At 42.4% G+C, this 19843-nt stretch overlaps 1 protein-coding gene across 1 annotated transcript in view; it reads right to left on the bottom strand.

Moving 5' to 3' along the window:
* The window catches only part of PREP (prolyl endopeptidase), a 137521-nt gene that overhangs the window by 20871 nt on the left and 96807 nt on the right, over positions 1–19843 (bottom strand). The window lies entirely within an intron of this gene.

Below are 19843 nucleotides of genomic sequence, written 5' to 3'. Positions count from 1 at the left end.
AGACAGTGTGGAGTAGAGAATATAGGGAGACTTGACTTTGACTTCTTCTTCCACTCTCAAAAGCTCGGTGACCCCTGGCAAGTCTGTCCTCACTCAGCTTTAGTTCTTTATCCGTAAAATGTGGCCACCGTGCCCACCTCTTAGGGTCTCCACGAGGCCCACATAAGAGAACAGGCATTCAGTCCTCTGCTCCCAAACGTCCCTCCCGGCAGTGGGAACTCAGATTCGGCTCTTCTGCCAGACAATCCAATCTAGGAAGACTTTTTTTCTGGGAAAGACACTTCATATTCAACTTCCTCTCTAAATGTTAAGACACTCAACTCCTCTTCATTTTCCTAAGTTCAGCTATTAATTAAATGTTAGCAACAACAAAACATATGTTAGCTTTAGAGAGTAGATAAGGAGCAACATAGAAATCCTATTGTTTCTGATTAAACAAAGACACTTTCTCCAGGATTGATAATTAAGGCTCATCAGACCTTCCTGAATCTGGTAAGTTCAGTTAACATTTCTAGATTCATTACTTTTTGGGTAAAAGGAATAAGAGAAAAAGGATTAGAAAGAGAACATGAAATGTTATTCAAACGGTAAGCCATAGAATAAGCACTGAGTCACCCAAAGCTGATGATGGCTTCTTCCAGACAGACAATCTGTAAAATAGCCTTCTCTGGTCAAACGTGGTATCTTTATCCCAAATGACACCTGGAAAGTGCCCAGCTTAGAAACGTCTTGCTGATCTCACACATCACTGTCAAGGACATAAACCTCTACAGGTAGTGTGACTTGGAGCCATATTCTATCCAAAGCTTTTTAAGGTAGCAGTTCTATCGTGGAAAGTGTCCACAAAGTTCTTGGGAATAAACAGTGGGGGGCGGGCAGGGGAGAGGGGGGAGGCGAGGCACATTTGGAGAAAGGCACTACACGGCCACCATTAATGCCTGCGAGTCTGGTCGTTTTTTGAAACCTGCCAAGGAACAGTATAACAAGCATTTGCTTCTGACTTTGGAGAGAAATGCTGAGATGTATGTAAAGTTGACTGTTTGTTTAGGAATTATGGAGAATACATGGCAGAGTTCAAAGTTATCAGAGGAGACAGGGTTTTAGCTAAAGTTATTTAGTGCCAGTTAGGAGCCGCTAATAGAGAGTAACTGCGGGAGGTACAAGCAAATGCAGAGCAAGACGTACAGGCGACTGGCTGGGGCTAATGAGCTGAAACCCAGGCCCTCGGGTAGGCTCGTTCTAACCACAGAGGAGACAGCGTGGGGGCGGGTGGGCAGGGGAGCAAACTGTCTCACACGATTCTACCCTAAGTGAATCAATCATCCGCTTAAAAAATAGCGTTCCCTCCGGCTACCTCCCGACTTCCCACCTATCCTCAAATCCCAGCCCCGGCACCTAATCCCTCTCCAGCCCGGCTGAGCCCTCCTCAGGCAACTCCCCTTCTGCGTCCTACTCTTCACCCGGTCAGCTGGACTGGTGCACTTCTGTCCCTACTAAGCCTCCTGTTTGCAAAGTGCTCTGTCTTCTTGCTTCGGGGCAATGTGGCGTCCTCCTCTGGCACTACTTTGCTTGCTACCACCTGTAGGCTTTCTAGTGCCTGCACCTCGCTTGGTCTGCAGTGCTCCCATCTGGTTCCAGGACGGAGGCATCCTTGTGGAATACAATCAAAAGCACAAAGGCCCCCTTATGCCCATAGCTGCAAAAATATACCCAAGTTTTAAGTTGTTGTGGTTCAGATGTTAAAATAACAGCACTGTGAATGCTGTCCAAAAGTGAAAGGGCACGGTGAGGATGACTACAGTAGAATCACCTTCAGGACAACTCCCTAAAAGAAGTCTATTTCAGACTTGAAATAAACATACACACTTAACATATATACATGTGTACAGACTTTATCACATCTCTATATATACACACACAGAGCAGTGTTTTATGCCATTTCCATTTATGGAATGGCAATTGATGACAATAAACCTTAACCTGACTGCAACAGAAGGGCAAACTGAATCCTGAGTCTTTTGATAACTATGGAAGGAATCCATGTGGACATTTTAGAAACAGACATTAAAAATAGCCCAGCTATTTTCCATTATGCTCTTTCCATTCCTTTGACTTTACTGAAACTGATTTCCTCTTGAAGCCACTCCTGCAAAACTTTTCTTTGAGAGGCTTTGTGGGTAAGTTTCTTTCTAGATTTGCCTGGTAAGGAAGAAAAGTTAGCAAACTCCTTGTTTCCATTTGCTTCCCAAACCTGGCCAAACCAAAAAGCTCCACTTCATAATCTACACTAGTGGTTCTTGAACCTTATTGGTTGGGCCTACGCATCTGTGATAAACATGTTAAAAATGCAGTTTCCTGGGCTTCATTCCCAGAAATTCTGATCCCACAAGGAAATTCTGATCCTATCTTCATGGGGGCCATCTCCTTGGAGTTCTTGAAGAACCTTCTGCCAACTTCACTCACTCTCTGAACCCCAGAGAAAGAAGGATCATTCATTTCTTACTAAGTCCACTACTACCACACTCTTCTGATTACCGCAACTTTTTCTTTTTGTATTGTCTCCCTTTCCTTGGCATACAAACAGACTCAAATTTCTCCTATCCTACACAACAACAACAACAACGCCCCAGATCTTTTGTACCGCCATGTCTGTCCCTCAAACTAAATTTCCGTCTCCTGCTTCCTTCCTGATCAAACATATCCACGGTAACCTACACTCACAGCTCACACGTGCCTGCCTCGTTCAGTCCTGTCCTCACCACTGCCCTTTCAAAGGGCAGTGATGAATTTTTTTGTCTTTGCCCCTCCATCCCTACCTCTACCCTAGTGGTGTAGATCCTTCCGAACTTTTCCACATGTTTATAGAGACACATCTGTTTACACATATTCACATACATGGGTTATTATTAAAAGGCAATAGTACATAGAATCAGGCCAATATTGGGATAAAACTTAGTCGGCTTCTCCCCACTCAGCTACCGATTATGGAATTCCTTCCAGGTAAAGACACCCAGATTTACCTCATTTAAAAAAGTGGCTGCCTAGTACTTCATCGTATGAAAGTACACGAACTTACTTAACCATTTGCTCACCAAAGGCTATTCAGACTATTCTTTTTCTGTTATTAACAATGATGGAATAAATCCCTTTTACATAAATCTTATATAGTCATGCTATGATTTCTACAGGATATGTTCTTAGACATGAGATTGCTAAATCAAAGTGTATGTGCATTTAAAAATTCAACAGAGGAGTTAGAGCCAAGATGGCAGAATAGGAGGATGTGGAGTTCACCTCTCCCCACGAGTACATCAAGAATACATCTACAAATGAAACGATTCTCACAGAGCACCTGCTGAACACTAGCAGAGAACCTCAGACACCTAAAAGGACAAGAAAAATCCCCACACAACTGGGTAGGATGAAAGAAAGAAAAAAGAGAGGAAACGGGACGCGACCTGCACCCCTGGCGGGGGGAGCTATAGGAGAGGAAAGGTTCCCGCACTCAGGGAAGCCCCCTCACCGGTGGCGGGGAGATCAGCTGGGACAGAGAGGGGGCTTCGGGGACTCGGAGGAGAGTGCAGCAAGCGGTCTGTGGCAGGCAGGACAAAGTAAGACCCACATGGATGGTCCATACTGTACAGATGGCCAAAAAGCACATGAAAAGATGCTCAGCATCACTAATTATTAGAGAAATGCAAATCAAAACTACAATGAGGTATCCACCTCATTGGTGGGAATGTAAATTGGTACAACCATTATGGAGAACAGTACGGAGGTTCCTTAAAAAACTAAAAATAGAGCTACCATATGACCCAGTAATCCCAGTCCTGGGCATATATCTGGAGAAAACCATAATTCGAAAAGATACATGCACCCCAATGTTCACTGCAGCACTATTTACAATAGCCAGGACATGGAAGTAACCTAAGTGCCCATCGACAGAGGAATGGATAAAGAAGATGTGCTACATATATACAATGAAATATTACTCAGCCATAAAAACAAATGAAATAATGCCATTTGCAGCAACATGGATGGACCAAGAGATTGTCACACTGAGTGAAGGCAGACAGAGAAGGACAAATATCATATGATATTGCTTATATGCGAAATCTAAAAAAATGGTACAAATGAACTTGCTTACAAATAAGAAATAGAGTTACAGATGTAGAAAACAATCTTATGGTTATGGGGGGAAACAGGGAGGAGGGATAAATTGGGAGATTGGGAATGACATATGCACACTACTATATACAAAATACATAACTAATAAGGACCTACTGTATAGCACAGGGAACTACTCAATACTATGTAATGACATGGGAAAATCTAAAAAAGAGTGGATATATGTATATGTATAACTGATTCACTGTGCTATACAGCAGAAAGTAACATAACATTGTAAATCAACTATACTCCAATAAAAATAATATTCACTGAAAAAAATTCAATAGATTCTGACAAACAATTCTCTAAAAATGGTGTATCAACTTAAGTTCCTAATGACAATATTACCTAAGTGTCAATTTCTCATTAGCAGTGGGTGTTAAGAAGGATTTTAATTTTGGTAGTGTAATAGGCAAACATTACCATCTCACCAGTTTTAAGATTCAGTTTTTAAATGAGCAAAGATTTTCATCTGTTAATTGGTCATTTTATATCTCTTCCTCAGAAAACAAAGTGTGCCCACCCTTTCAGTGTGTTTTACCTTTCTGATTAGTTAATAGAAACTCTTCTTACATTAAGGACATTTACCTTTCTTTCTGTCATATATTTTGTTTGTATTTCCTCCCAGTCTATAGCCTGTTTTTAAACTTTCTTTGTGGTATCTTGAATATGTTTACATAGCACATATACAGATAGGACTCCCTCACCCCAAGTTGTAAAAATATTTGTCTATATTTTCATTTTGAATTGTTACATTTATAGTTATCCAAATGAAGTTTCTTTTTACATATGATCTGGTATCTAACTACTTTTCCCCAAATAGCCAACTATTATACACCGTTTACTGAAGAATAATTCTTTTCCCCGTTTTTCAGAAATGCCATTTTTGAATTGGTTTCTTCCCAGGCCTCATCTGTTTCGATCCCTATCTGGCAACTGCTTCTTTGGCTTCCTGGGTGCAGTATTTCTCTAATTCTTTTTCAACCTTCCTAATTGATCCATTACTAGCTCTTCTTCCTGCTGCCAAATGCTACTGTTTTGCAGTTTTCTATACTTGGTCTTCTCTTTTCTCTCTGCAAATCCCCCATTTGCCATCCCAGAGAGTTTCAATAAACTACTCCGTGCGAAGGACCTTCATGCCCACATTTGCAGGTCCCTGTGAGGGGCTGGTTAGAAAGCCCCTCAGGTTGCTCCACTGTGAGGGCTGTGACGTCACACGGTGGGTGGCCCGTCTACATCTCCAGGCCAACGTGCTCTAGGTGCACCTTACAGGTTCCTCTGTGGGGCTCTCTCATTTTGGCTAGTAGCAGTGGTCCCTTACTTCACTCTCTCCTCAGCCACCCAACTGCCAGCTCTCAGAATCACATCTTGTGCCAAGGACCCCCACGCCCAGGTATCACTCGGTCACTTCAATTCTCAGGCCTCTCTTCGCGCATGTGTGCTGGTGACCCTGCTCAGAACTGTCTGCCACGCTAGCCTCAAACCCACCTGGTCTCCCCGACTCCTCTCACTGGCTAAAGTGAAGCTGTGGTAGGAGCAGTAGAGCCTCGAACTATTATTAGTAACACACAACAACCATAATATATTTTATCTATTTATATGATACACAAGCCATTACTGCTTGATGAGGAGGCAACTGCTGAAGCTTGAACCCATGGGCTATTTTCAATAGTTTATTGCTACACCACCACCCAGGTTCAAGCTAAACAGCAAAAAGACTTTTCCCCCTCATAATTGTAACCAAATGAGAGCGAGCTGACAATACACATCCGTTCATTTTGAGCGTCCACTGTGGGCACAGACCTTCGATGGGATGCCAAAGCCTCTATGGGACCCTGAACGGACAGGACAACAAAGTGCTCCCACGGGATCCAGCAGGCACCCACGTGAGTAACAGAAAAAGTCCGTCCATCATCCAGGTCCCACAGCTCATCATGTGAGGCTGACGGGCCCCGTCCTCCCCATTCCTGCCAGCAGCAGAGCAAACGGTCCGTGTGATAGATCCAGTCCAACCAGGAGCCTGTGACACCAGTGTCAGCACCAGGTCTTTCCCCTGGCACACCCGTCCACCTTCACAGACACAAGCACCACTGAAGAATCTAAGACGGAGTGTCTCTGGAAGCACCCGTGAGACCACATGAGAGGCACTATTTTATCGTGCTTTGATATGCAGCCTTCACCAGGGACACCACAGATGAAAAATAAACATCACGACAGCGATTCAAAGCCACAGTTAGTTCTAGGCATTAGTAAGACAGCCAGAGATTGATCAAACACGGACTTTAGAATGTTTCCTGCCTTAATTCCGTGTTCCTCCTCTTTAAAACTTAAGTACTTCATTTTGTAGACTCTCACAGCAGCATAACAATGTTAGTCCACATTTAAAACCAAGAACGTTCAGCACAACAAGGCAATAAGGAAGCACACCCTCTGGGAAGCCCACGCTGTATCTCGATAGAGGACAGAGATGGGTATTTTCAAGTAGTCGCGAGACTGTTCCACCTGGGAAAGAAAGCTGGTGTCAGCTCTTTCTCAGCCCTGGGGAATCAAGATGATCATCCCAAATTCTGGGTATTTAAAATGTTTTAGGGATTTCCCTGGTGGCACAGTGGATAAGAATCTGACTGCCAACGCAGGGGACACGGGTTCAAGTCCTGGTCTGGGAAGAACCCACATACCACAACTACTGAAGCCCACGCACCTAGAGACCGTGCTCTCCAAGAACACAAGCCACTGCAATGAGAAGCCCGTGCACCGCAACAGAGTAGCCCCCGCTCGCCACAACTAGAGAAAGCCCGCACGCAGCAACGCAGACCCAACGCACAAAAAACAAAAATAAATAAATAAATAAATAAATGTTTCAGATGCAAGGAGAGAAGGTCACTCTGGGACCTCACCTAGCTGGTCACCCTCTCTTATTTTAGAAATGAGAAACCCAAGATCCATAAAGATAACTGCCAGGTAACACTGCTAGCTTGCATAAAATTAACACCAAGTCCCCGGTCCAGAGTTTTTTCTACCCTATTACAAAGTAATTCACTTCAAGCTATTACTTCCTTGTAAGCATCTTTACTGGGTGTAATTATGCAAAATTTTGCAAATGTTAGAAACTTTGATGTAGATTTAATATATTCTCCCCACCCCCACCCACAAGACAATGATCACTGGCCTCTAGGGAATCCAGGGGACAAGTATTCTGGCAAAGATACTATGCTTTATTCGCTTTTTAGTTTTTGTTACCCTCTTGAAAAGGAGATTCATTCAAGCATGTCAAAAGCCATATTCCAGATACAGGAGTTATTACTTATTATTGTTTAAAGCAGAATGGGTCTGCTTAGAAAGATGATCCTTCTCCAAACAGTCATCAGTGTTACCACCTTGAGGACAGATTATTAAAACAATAATAAAAATCCCACTATATCCTGCCATGCCATTCTACTAAAAAAATTCAGTTTCAGTAGTATTTTTAAAAGACACAATTCACTTCAGAAATGAAACAAAAAATGCTTGAGAGAATCATAAGAAAAACTAACCCCAACTTGATAAGTAATCAATTTAAAGCAGCTTCTAATTTTGCACATTTAAAACCATTATTCTAATGAATGACTGACAGATAAGAGCTCACCGATCCTTGATCTGAATCCTTTAAATTAAAAAGCTCTTGAGGAAAAGAGAGAAAAGGTTTATACTTTATATAAGTCAAAAATGTCAGAAATGACCATCCCTATTGTCCGCATGACTGTGCCGAGGCATCACCAAATATCAAGTGGTCTTTCTCTGGATATGCATGTATATCTGTATGCATGTCCAGCTGTCATAACATGTGAATCTGGCTTCATACAGAGGAAATAAAAAACATCTTCCTTTAAAGGAAAAAGAGGAGCAAGTGAACATAACAAACCAAGGGAACATGACTGTTCTTCAAGAGAATGACATCAGTTATGAAAAGATCAGCTCTCTCTGCTGAAATGATTACTTTTCTGGAGATAATAATACATTTAGTAATAAAATCAATTTTGCTAACACATTCAAACATGTGCGACCATTTAAGTTCCCCAAACAGACAATCTTCAGCCCCACAGTTAATCTGGTTCAGACTTGGTGCTCTCTGAGGCAAACGCCAGGACTCTCGTTATCACGGGTAATGGGATGTGCTCGTCCACGCAAGGTGAAGGAAAACTGTAAAGGGCAAGCCCTTCGCAGAGAGGAATGTCTGGTGAGAGTGACTCCTGCCTAATTTTAGAGCCTGACGGGCTGAAAGGAGAATGTTCATAAAGGGCGCTGAGCTTCCCTTCCCATCAGACTTGACAGAGCCCCTTGTGTGGCCTGTGCCAAGGATGGCAGACACATGTGACGAGGAGCAGAGCTGCTCAGAAATTCCATGCTCAATGCAAACAGGGAACAAGACATTCCATCACCCACAGAACTGGGCAGAAGGCAACCTCTGTGCCCCCATTAGCTTGCAAAACAAGTATACGAAGAACTTCGGGAGGCGCTGCACATTTCTGAGCTGTGCTTAGGTTAAAAATACTAGCCTGGCATTGGAAGGTTGTAACCCTATCTTTTTTCTAGACTTTTAACTTTGGAGGAGTGGGGGAGAGTTTAAGGGTCACCTTTGGACAGAAAATATAAAGGGAAGTGTTTATTTTGGATTGTTTTACTCTGCTTTCCAAAGGATGGCTGGACATTTTTGTAACGCTGGAGATTTAAAAAACTCCTGTGGGGCACCTCAATGACAGCGAAGTCAGTCTATTTAAAAGATCTGTTTTTTAATTTTTGGGACATTTCTTGAGCACCAACGATGTGCTAAGTGCTACATGCATAGTCTCTGCAGAAATGCACCGGCTCTCAAAGGCTCAGCCATCTGTTCTTTGGAATAATAAACCTATTCCCGGCCTCAAACTGTGCAGCAAGACGTGAAATAGAAAGTGGAAGGTTCTGAACATGAGGAAGGAAAGCCAGTGGTACAGACACAAGTGGAACATGGCACTTTGATGAGTTTTTAGAGTTTAGAGGTATTCATGTATTTTAAGGTAGAAAGACATAAGGGGCTATGATGAATAAATATGACTTGATTGTGAAACATAAAAGCCACCTTCAGTTCCACTGCCCTGATTTCCTTGTGGTCAAGGCAAACACACAATCAGACATTTTCATAAAAGTGAAGGACCTACTTACTATATGCAGAGGTTCAGAGAAAGCAGTTTCTGTTTTTTAACAGGCATTGTTTCTAAGGTGCTCTCAAAGAATGCATACATGGCCCTGTAATGAGGCTCTCCACAATGGGCTTTTAGGCTGCACGTGGAATGCATGTGTGTTTGTTTTGTTCTTCATGAAAACAGCACGATGAGTCCATCCTCAGGGCACTAGGAGCACTGCATTGTGTGCGTTCAATAAACATTTGTTTATGAATTTATTTGTTGACTGAATAAATGAGTTAGAACTACATATTAAACACTCTCTTTCCAATCCCACAAACTCCTAATACACCAGCCAGCCTCAGTTCCTGAGGCTCAAAGTCATCTTGGATGCCTCTCACATGTCATCTTATCTAGCCCTGCCTATCCACACGGTGGCCTTGTCTCCTAACAGGACTCTTGCTTCCAATCTTTGGATACTTGTTACCAGATTAATCTCCCCGCAATCAAAAAAAAAAAATCTTCCTTTTAATCTAGGTCATTCCCCTACTGAAAACATGCAATGCCTCCCCATTTTCTACAAAATGAAGTCCACGTTTGAGACTAGCAATTGAGACTCTACTCTCCGCCTTCAACATCTGTGAATCCTTCCCAACTATCTTCTCCAGTGAGACTGCCATTTCACATCTCCAGACCCTGGCTCCCAGTGTCACATGCCTGAATAGACTAAAGTATGACCGCAAAAAAACAAAATCATCGGCTCTTAGGAATTCACTTGTTTGACCCCCATCTACTCCTACCCAATGCAGGCATCCCCAGAGCTACATCTCAGGCAGGTTCAACCTTTGCTTGGATATTTCTAGTAATGAGAAAGAAATTTACAACAGCACAAATGGCAGGTCATTTCATTTCGGAACTTCCCTAATTGTTATAAAGTTCTTCTCTACCTGAAAAAGTCAAAATAACTGAAAATACAGGGAACAAAAGTTATCCAAGGCTCTGGAGACAGAACCTAGTAATAGTAAATTCCTATATAAGTTAACTATCGACTAAAGTTTCCATACATTTAAAAACAAATATTAAAATGCCTGCCACTTAGTTTCTATATTTTTCACAATAGAGTTTTCCTTAGTCCTTACTTTGGTCACGATATACAGTATTTATTTTACTTGATTTGTTTAAAACACTTATATAGTTTTTCCCATGTACCAAGCACTACTCTAAGGGCTTTATAAATATTCCCTCATTTTAATTCACACTTTATACCACGAATACCGCCATTTTTTAGGGAAGTCACTTTGACACAGAGAAGTAAATAGTCCAAAGCATATATCTCATAAGTGATGGAGTCAGGATTTGAACCTGGGCTGTCTGACTCCAGACTCCATGCTCTTAGCCACTGTAAACAAGGGATCAGCAAATCCTCTGGCCCCTTCCCCAGGGGCTCCTCTTGAACCCTCAATGGCACAACTATTGTGCCCTCATCCATCTCCCTCTTGGGGCCGTGCATCAATTTACATCTATACCTAATACAGTGCCCAGAGGACAGTAGGCACTTAGAAAATGAATGCTGGACAAATGCGGAAGTGAATGCTCAAACTGGACCCCATGCTTCAATCAAACATAAGAAAAAGTATTTTAAGTGGCAGTTCATTAAAAGAAATCCTCAACAAAATATTAGCAAACCAAATCCAACAATATATTGAATTGGAATTTATTCTATGGATGCAAGGATGGTTCAACACCCACAAATCAGTCAACGTGATATACCACATTAACAAAATGAAGGATAAAAATCTTATGCAGAAAAAGCATTTGACAAAATTCAACATCTATTTATGATAAAAACTCTCAACAAAGCAGGTATAGAGGGAACATACCTCAACATAATAAAGGCTATATACGATAAGCCCACAGCTAACAACATACTCAATGGGGAAAAGCTGAAACTCTTCTCTAAAGTCAGGAACAAGACAAGGATACCCTCTCTTGCCACTAATTACTCACCACAGTATTGGAAGTCCTAGCCTGAGCAATTAGGCAAGAAAAAGAAGTAAGTATCCATATTGGAAAGGAAGAAGTAAAACTGTCACTATCTGCAGAAGACACGATATCATATATATAAAAACCCTAAAGACTCCACCAAAACATTGTTAGAACTAATCCACAAGTTCAGTAAAGTGGCAGGATACAAAATCAGTATGCAAAAATCTGTTGCATTTCTTCACACTAATAATGAACTATGAGAAAGAGAAATTAAGAAAATAGTCCCATTTATAATTGCATCAAAAGCAATAAAAGATGTAGGAATAAATTTAACCAAGGAGATGAAAGACCTATATATTGAAAACTACAGGACATTAATGAAAGAAATTGAAGAAGACACAAATAAATGGAAAGACATTCCATGCTCATGGATTGGAAGAATTAATATTGTTAAAATATCCATATTTCCCAAAGCAATATACAGATTCAATGCAATCCTTATCAAAATTGCAATGGTATTTTTCACAGAAATAGGAAAAAAAAATCCTAAAATTTGTATGGATCCACAAAAGACCCTGAACAGCCAAAGCAATCTTGAGAAAGAACAAAGCTGGAGGCAATCATGTGTCAGATTTCAAACTATATTATAAACCAAGAGTGATCAAACCAGTATGGTACTGGCACAAAAACAGACGCACAGATCAATGTAACAGGATAGAGAACCCAGAAATAAACTCATGCTCATATGGTCAACTAATTTACAACAAAGGAACCAAGAATATACAATAGGGAAAGGACAGTCTCTTCAATAAATGGTGTTGGGAAAACTGGACAGCCACATGCAGAAAAATGAAAATGGACCACTATCTTACACTATACACCAGAATTAACTCAGAATAGATTAAAGACTTGACCATAACACCTGAAACCATAAAACTCCTAGAAGAAAACATAGATGGTAAGTTTCTTGACATGGGTCTTGATGATTTTTTGAATCTGACACCAAAAGCAAAAGGAACATAAGCAAAAATAAACAAGTGGGACTACATCAAACCAAAAAGCTTTTGCAGAGCAAAGGAAACCTTCAATAAAGTGAAAAGGCAACCTACTGAATGGGGGAAAATAATCGCAAATCATGTATCTGGTAAGGGGCTACTCTCCAAAATATATAAAGAACTCATACAACTCAATAGCAAAGACCAAATAATCCAATTAAAAAGTGGGCAAAAGATCTGGATAGACATTTCTTCAGAGAAGACATACAGATGGCCAACAGGTACATGAAAAGATGCTCAACACCATTAATCACCAGGGAAATGAAAATCAAAACAATGAGATATCACTTTACCTGTTAGAATGGCTATTATCAAAAAGACAAGAAGTAACAAGTGTTGGCAAGAATGTGGAGAAAAGGGAACTCTTGTGCACTGTTGGTGGGAATGTAAATTGGTGCAGCCACTATTGGAAATGGTTATGGAGGTTCCTCAAAAAAATTAAAAATAGAACTACCACATGATCTAGCAATTCCGCTTCTGGGTATTTATCTGAAGAAAGTGAAAACACTAATTTAAAAAGATATATGTACCCCTATGTTTAGTGCAGCATTATTTAAAATAGCCAAGATATGGAAACAACCTAAGTGTCCATCAATAGATAAATGGATAAAAAAATTGTAAGATACACACACACACACACACACACACACACACACACAGAGGAATATTACTCAGCCATAAAAAGGAATGAATCCTGCCATTTGCCACAACATGGATGGACCTGGAGGGCATTATGCTGAGTGAAATTAAGTCAGACAGAGAAAGGCACATACCATATGATCTCTCTTATATGGGGAATCTAAGAAAACGAAACAAAAACAAAAACTAAGTTAATAGATTCAGAGGACAGAGTGTTGGTTGCCAGAGGTGGGGGGTGGGAGAAAAATGGGTGAACTATTTTGTTTTGTTTTTAGTTTAAATAAATTGAATAAAAATTTTTAAAAAGTCCATACAAACACAGCAATCTAGAGTCTGGCATCACAGTGCTTGTAAGCTGAAAAGTAAAAAAAATATAAATTAACTCTGGTTGAGGTACTTAAGAGGCTGTATAAGCATGGATAAGGGATCCCAAACTTCCAACTTATCACTAATGAAAAATATTTAACATCTGACACTTTCCTGTGTGTAGCTGTTAATCTATTAATTTAGCAATGCCACGGTGGATGAGCTTCATGGCTCTTGCACTGTTTGGTTCTGGTAATTGACTCATGAGATTGCAACTGCATCATAAACACCCGACAAGAATGCTTGAAATCCATTTCAAATCCTCATTAACTCACACCTACAGCAGACCACTTATTTTATTGCACTAGAAAAATAAAATTAATAACCAATGTTGAAAAGACAAACTCTAGCCAGACTGTTCAGTAACAGAACAGAAGAGAACTTCGCACCTTAAACATTTGTGGCTGGCCATTATGCATTCTTAAGAGTGTGCACTATTAAAGAGAGACAGATGTTAAAAGAGGAGAAAGGGGAGCGGTGTGTCTGCAATCAAGCAGTTTGCAGCCGTGGGGAGGGGGATGGAATAACCTGCACAAAGCCAAGGATGGCCCCGAATCAAGGACAGCATTGGCAAAAGCCCCCGAACCAGGAAGCTGGCACAACTGTCCAGGTACCATTTTTGATTTGTACATCCAAGGGGAAACTGAGATGCAGCAAAACACTGCGAGGAGCAAATGCACACAAAATAATTTTGTTGTAGAAAAATGAATGACTGGAATACTGAAAAGGTGAATTTGCAAGTAAAATTCACAGGCACAGAGACATTCCTGTGGGTTTCTGTTGGACACATCCAATGCTGCTATTACCCTCTGATCTACTTCTACCTAGAGTCTCTCAGACAATAAAAATGCAAATCATCAAAATAGGCCCCCCCTCAGGTGAATAAGAGGCAAAAAAAGAAACCCACCATAGATGATTTCATGTTGCTTAAAAAACAATCATTAGGAAGCTCACAAGTACACAGTGCATTTCACTCCCCCACTGGGACGCATGGGGCCAGAAGTAGACTCGTGCTGGCGAGGGCAGGCTGCAAAGAGATGATCCGTTAGAAGGGACAGAACAGAGGCTTAGACGAGTATCACAAACAGCTACTGGGAGGCAACTCACCAGGGGGCGGAAAAGAGAATGGGAAAAAATGAAGGCAAATCACAAAGTTCAGAGATCCTACCGTGAAGATACAAGCACCAATTCTTCTTTGCTTTCTGTTCTAAGCTTGGCTGTGTGAATGTTTTATATTTGTGCAGTAGAATAACAGTAGCAAAAATCTCATCAATGAAACCATATATAATTTTTTCTGATGGCTACGAAATGCCTCCCACTACCTTGTTTACCCCAGCACTATCATGGACGGACGATCTTGTCTGTTCATTTAAAAATGTTTTAAAATGTGGAAATAATATACTTTTGATTACACACACACACACCTTTTTATTATCACCTGTAATCAAGGCAGCGTTAAGGCAGTGAAGATCAAAGTCTAAGAAAAATGAAAGCTTAAGATGAATAATCGAATCATGTTCATGGAATCATGTCCAGTCGAATCATGTTTTCATGTTCAAGAAAAGAACGTTGTGCTGTAGTGATGATAAATGGCATTCAGGATGGCGAACGGAGAACATTTGATGCTTATGAAGCATCAAGGCTGTGTGTGCAGAAAAGCTGGCTACAAAGCCAGCACGCTGAGTTCAAAAGTTTTTATTTAGTGCGTTTTGTGTAATACCTCTACTGCCTAGGAATTAACACACAAAGCCCAGGACTGTGAGGAGAACCCCCCCCCCACTCCATTAAAGCGGCCAGGCTCACAGGCTCCACTCACAGCCTTTTCAGTCCACTGCTGCCAGACTTTGGCTGGCTGCTCTCACCTCTTGCCCCTTCTACGCACACCACTGAGGTGCTTAAGCGGTGCCCATGGGTTCATTCACCACCACCCCTGCCAGCCCTCATGACTCTGCCTGACTCCTGACCCTAATTCTCTGAGCACCTGGCAGATGCCCCATGTGCATCTGGCACAGACCCTTTCAAGGGCTCCCCACTGTATACAGGATAAAAACCTCACCCCGTTTGGGTGCACACCTGACCCTTAGGGTTTGGACCCGTCTCCCTTTCCAGGCCCATCTCTTGCCACTAGGCTCCAGCTGTGGTGCTGAGGATACCTCTGCTGTATACGAGCTCTCCTCCCTCCAGCGCCCTTCCCCGTCTGCCCAAAGTTCCTTTCCAGGAAGCCCTTCTTCCCAGGAACAGTCTTAGATGCTCCTCTTCCTCTGGGGTCCCGTAAGACCTGTGATCAACTGAAAGCAAACTGCTAAAAATCTTTGATTATATCCCCATTTCCCTAGTAAACTCTATCCTCCCTTATATTCCCAGCACTGCCAGATACAAGGTAGTTGCTTAATAAATGTTTGTGAAACAACCAGATACAAGGTAGTTGCTTAATAAATGTTTGTGAAACAATTATGTTTATTTACCTAAGCAATCTTTTCACCCAGTCATTCCTAGATACTCACTGTAATTCCTTACTTGAAAATTCCGTTTTATTTAAATCAGTATTAATTAGTAAAACTGTCTTAAGCAACCTTTGGCTTCTCTCTTAGGCACAGGGTCTTCTGGGACCTCACATAGACTAACACAGTGTGGAAAGACCTTATAAAAACCATATACACAAATCAATAAAGATGTTGAAAAGTGAAGAAGGAAAGGGAAATTGAATGCATGAAATAAGAGGCTGCTTTAGAAAACAAGTTAGATTTCCAAAATCTGGGAAAAGTAATTAAAAAAATCCGAAGTAATGATCACAAACTCTCATAAAACATAACAAGGAATGGGTCAATGGAATTTACATGTTAGTAGAACTGCTTTTTTTTATTGCTCAGCTTGTCTAAAAGATTTGCATACATTTGTAAGCAGGTAACAACAACACAATAAATGTGTGCAAGGAAAATATAAAGAAAAATTTACTTTGATGCTGTAAAAGGGAAAAGTAGTGCTATTTCCTGCTTTTGTCAGACTACGACCCAAAATAGTCTTAAAGATTAGATCACGCAGAAAATTTCACAGCAGTTCAAATGGTGGTAAACATTCATTTTCTGACATTTGTTGGTTTTGAACGGACAGAACCAATTATCATAAGAGAGGAGAGGGAGATGGTCTGACACAGAAATTTTACAGAAAGGAAATGTTCCATTAGTATAGGTTTCTGGCAATGATAACTAGACAATGTAACACTGCTTCATCTATTGTGGCCTTTCTCATTCATTTGTTAAGTATTTACATGTATCTACTCTGGGCTCTGGGGACATAGCAGTGGGCAAAACCACTTTCTAAGGGGAAGACGAATGAACACAGAAGCAGATGAGGAGATAATGTCAGCTGGGGATGAGTGCAGTGGGGAAGCAATAAAGCTGGATGTGGGACTGGGATGGAGAGGGCTGCTCTCTTACACAGGATGGAGAGGGGCAGGGTCTCTCATCCGTGCAGTGAGAGGGAGTGAAGGGGTGGGCCAGGAGGGCGGCACACATTCCAGGCAGAGAGAAGGAGTGGGGAGAGGAGGGGGTGCTGGGGGGCGGGGAGTGTGAGTGCGTGCACACAAACAAAGTGAGGCGGCCACTCTGCAGCTGAGTGGACAAGGGGGAGAGGGCAGGGGCCAGACCGTGGGCGTCCGTGGGCATTTCTCAAGGCTGGTCAAATAAGGGATGTGCTATTTAATAAGAAGCCACACTAACCTATGAAACAACAGCAAATTGTCACTGCCTTTTGACCACTGATCTCAGAACTGGCTGCCCTGCCTGCCCATACTGACCCCAGCCAGGGAGCCTGCCCGCCACTGTATCAATAACAACATCAATCGTTCACGCAAGCTGACATCACCCCAAACCCTCAATACTGTGGGGTAACGTATTTACAGAGGGCTGCAACTCACCAACGTGACCCCAAGGGAAGACTCTGGCTACATCACACGTGTATTCTCCCGCTGAAGAAAGAGTGCCACATTAGGGGCAGGCGAGCAGAGCGTGCCAGTTTCATCTCCCACAGACTCACCCTGCTGTTGGCCAGCCCTGTGGCCGTGGAGGACAGAGCGGCCACGGAGGGGATCCAGCTCTTGGAGGGGTTGGGGAGAGAGGGAGGAGGCCTGAGGGGTAAGACAAAAAAGCAGGGGGCAAGGAGGGGCTGGAGCGGACGGATGGAAAAATTAAGGAGAATGCGGACAGGCCAGCGGCTGGCTAGGCTGCGATGCAGCCGAGGGGGTCACGAGTGGCTGCAAGCCCCCGGTCTGCTTCCCTGCCTCTAGCATCATCCTGCCCTCCTCTCACAGACCCGTGGCATCCGAGAACCGTGGGCCCAATCCCAGCTCCTGGATCCAGATGGGTCCACAGAGGAGTAATGGAGGTCCGAGAGCTATGCGCAGAATTTGGAGAAGCCCAATGGGAAGCAGACCTGTAAGACGAGGCTGCACAGATCAGACTGCGGTTATCAGCAACTCGGGCTGTGCGGCTGATCGGCAGTTCTGTGTGTTCTTTATTAAGTAAAGTAGGAAAGTAAACATTACTTTAAAAACACTGCGTTCAGGATACAAACTCTCCTACAACTTCGAGTCCACCAGAGAAAATAATAAAGGTCCTTGGAGAAAACAGAAACGTTGACTATTCACTAGGTTTTCCAGAGCTGTTTGTATTTCTGAAGAAAATACTTGGAAAAATGAAAGCTTAAAACTAACAGAATGGATTTGTAGTGACAGAATTTTAGATGCTGTGGTCAACGGATGAGGGTGGGTGCAGAGGCAACCCTACACTCCACGGAGGCCCACTCTGCCCTCTCTGGGGGGGGATGTGCGGTGTCCGCAGGGCGGGCCCCCCAGTGCTGTTCTCTCTCCTCCCGGCACATGGAGGGTGGCCATCGCCATCTGTCCACTCCAAGGCTGGTCTGTCCCCAGGACATGGTGTTGCCCAACGATGTGTGGCTGGGTTGGGAGGTGACACTTGTACAGAAAAGGAATTCATCACAGCAGGTGCGTGATACACTTTCCCTCTGCAGCACAGGGACAGGCCACGCTTGGGTGGAGAGGCTCCTTGGGCAGGGCCTGGAGGGAGCCCAGGCTGATGGCCCACAGACAGCATGAGATACAAGCTTTCCTGAGATTTTAGAGGTGCCTGTTAACTGCAATGGCCTAGCCTATCCTGACTGATAGAAAAGAGCAGTTAGGAAGGAAGCCATTCCTAGTGAGTAGAAAATCCTAACACTCGATATTTGAGTCTTCCCACTCCTAAACTGAGTACATAACAAAATGTATGTATTTCAAAATTTTCAAAACTACTTTTTTTAAAAAATGTTTTTATTGGAGTATAATTGCTTTACAATGGTGTGTTAGTTTCTGCTTTATAACGAAGTGAATCAGTTATACATATACATATGTTCCCATATCTCTTCCCTCTTGCGTCTCCCTCCCTCCCACCCTCCCCATCCCACCCCTCTAGGTGGTCACAAAGCACCGAGCTGATCTCCCTGTGCTATGCGACTGCTTCCCACTAGCTATCTATTTTACATTTAGTAGTGTATGTATGTCCATATATATACTACCACTGTCTCACTTTGTCCCAGCTTACCCTTCCCCCTCCCCGTGTCCTCAAGTCCATTTTCTAGTAGGTCTGTGTCTTTATTCCCGTCTTGCCCCTAGGTTCTTCATGAGCATTTTTTTTTTTTTTTCAAAACTACTTTTTGATTTTGAGTTGAAACTCAAAAATTGTTTGGAGAAAAAAAAAAAAAAAGGTGAGAAGACAGAGAATTCAGGGCCTAGGGAGTTTCACAGAAGGAAAGTGGGGAGCCGGTACTTGGAGATGCCACTCTGAGGCCCCCAGGCACTCTCGCACACACATTCTCTTCCTTCCCTCCTGGTGGAATGGAGGAGACATCCCTCCTTATCTGAAGGCCAGTCCCTCCACCAGGGCTTGAGATCCCCTCACGTTCTCAAGAACTCGGCTCCTATGGTGGTTCCCTTCCTTCTGGAACCAACCCATCGACACACCAAAACAATCTGGTTTCTCCCACCTTAATAACATGCCACTGGACTTCTCAAAAGACTGTGTACACATGGTTCTCCATTTCCTCTTCTCTCATACCTTCTCCCTGATCCTGAACTCACGGCCATGAAAGCTATGGGAGGCTCCATTTGTAAATGTCTTATAAAATTAAAACCTAATTTTTTGGATTGATTTGCTTTTTTAGCACAGCTATACAAGTTATTCTACAGGAAGAAAATGACAAATTTGAAAAGTAGTCTGGAGAATGAGGAAGAGAGTGTGAAGTATAAACCACAGCTGTTAAAAGTCAGAGATGTTCAGTTAACCTATGGGGGATTATTTTTTCTAAAAAAATTTTTTCATCAATTAAAATGTAAGCCTTTCAGATTACAGCATTAATAGAAGATTGTTGCAATTAGGAAAATAAGGCAATACAAAATAATATATGAGAGCAAAGCTAATCCCCCAATCCCTCAAT

The sequence above is a fragment of the Eschrichtius robustus genome, chromosome 9, assembly GCF_028021215.1.
Source record: "Eschrichtius robustus isolate mEscRob2 chromosome 9, mEscRob2.pri, whole genome shotgun sequence".
NCBI lineage: Eukaryota > Metazoa > Chordata > Mammalia > Artiodactyla > Eschrichtiidae > Eschrichtius > Eschrichtius robustus.
Note: the sequence above shows the minus strand (reverse complement) of the source record. Positions and strands in the feature narration are given on the sequence as shown.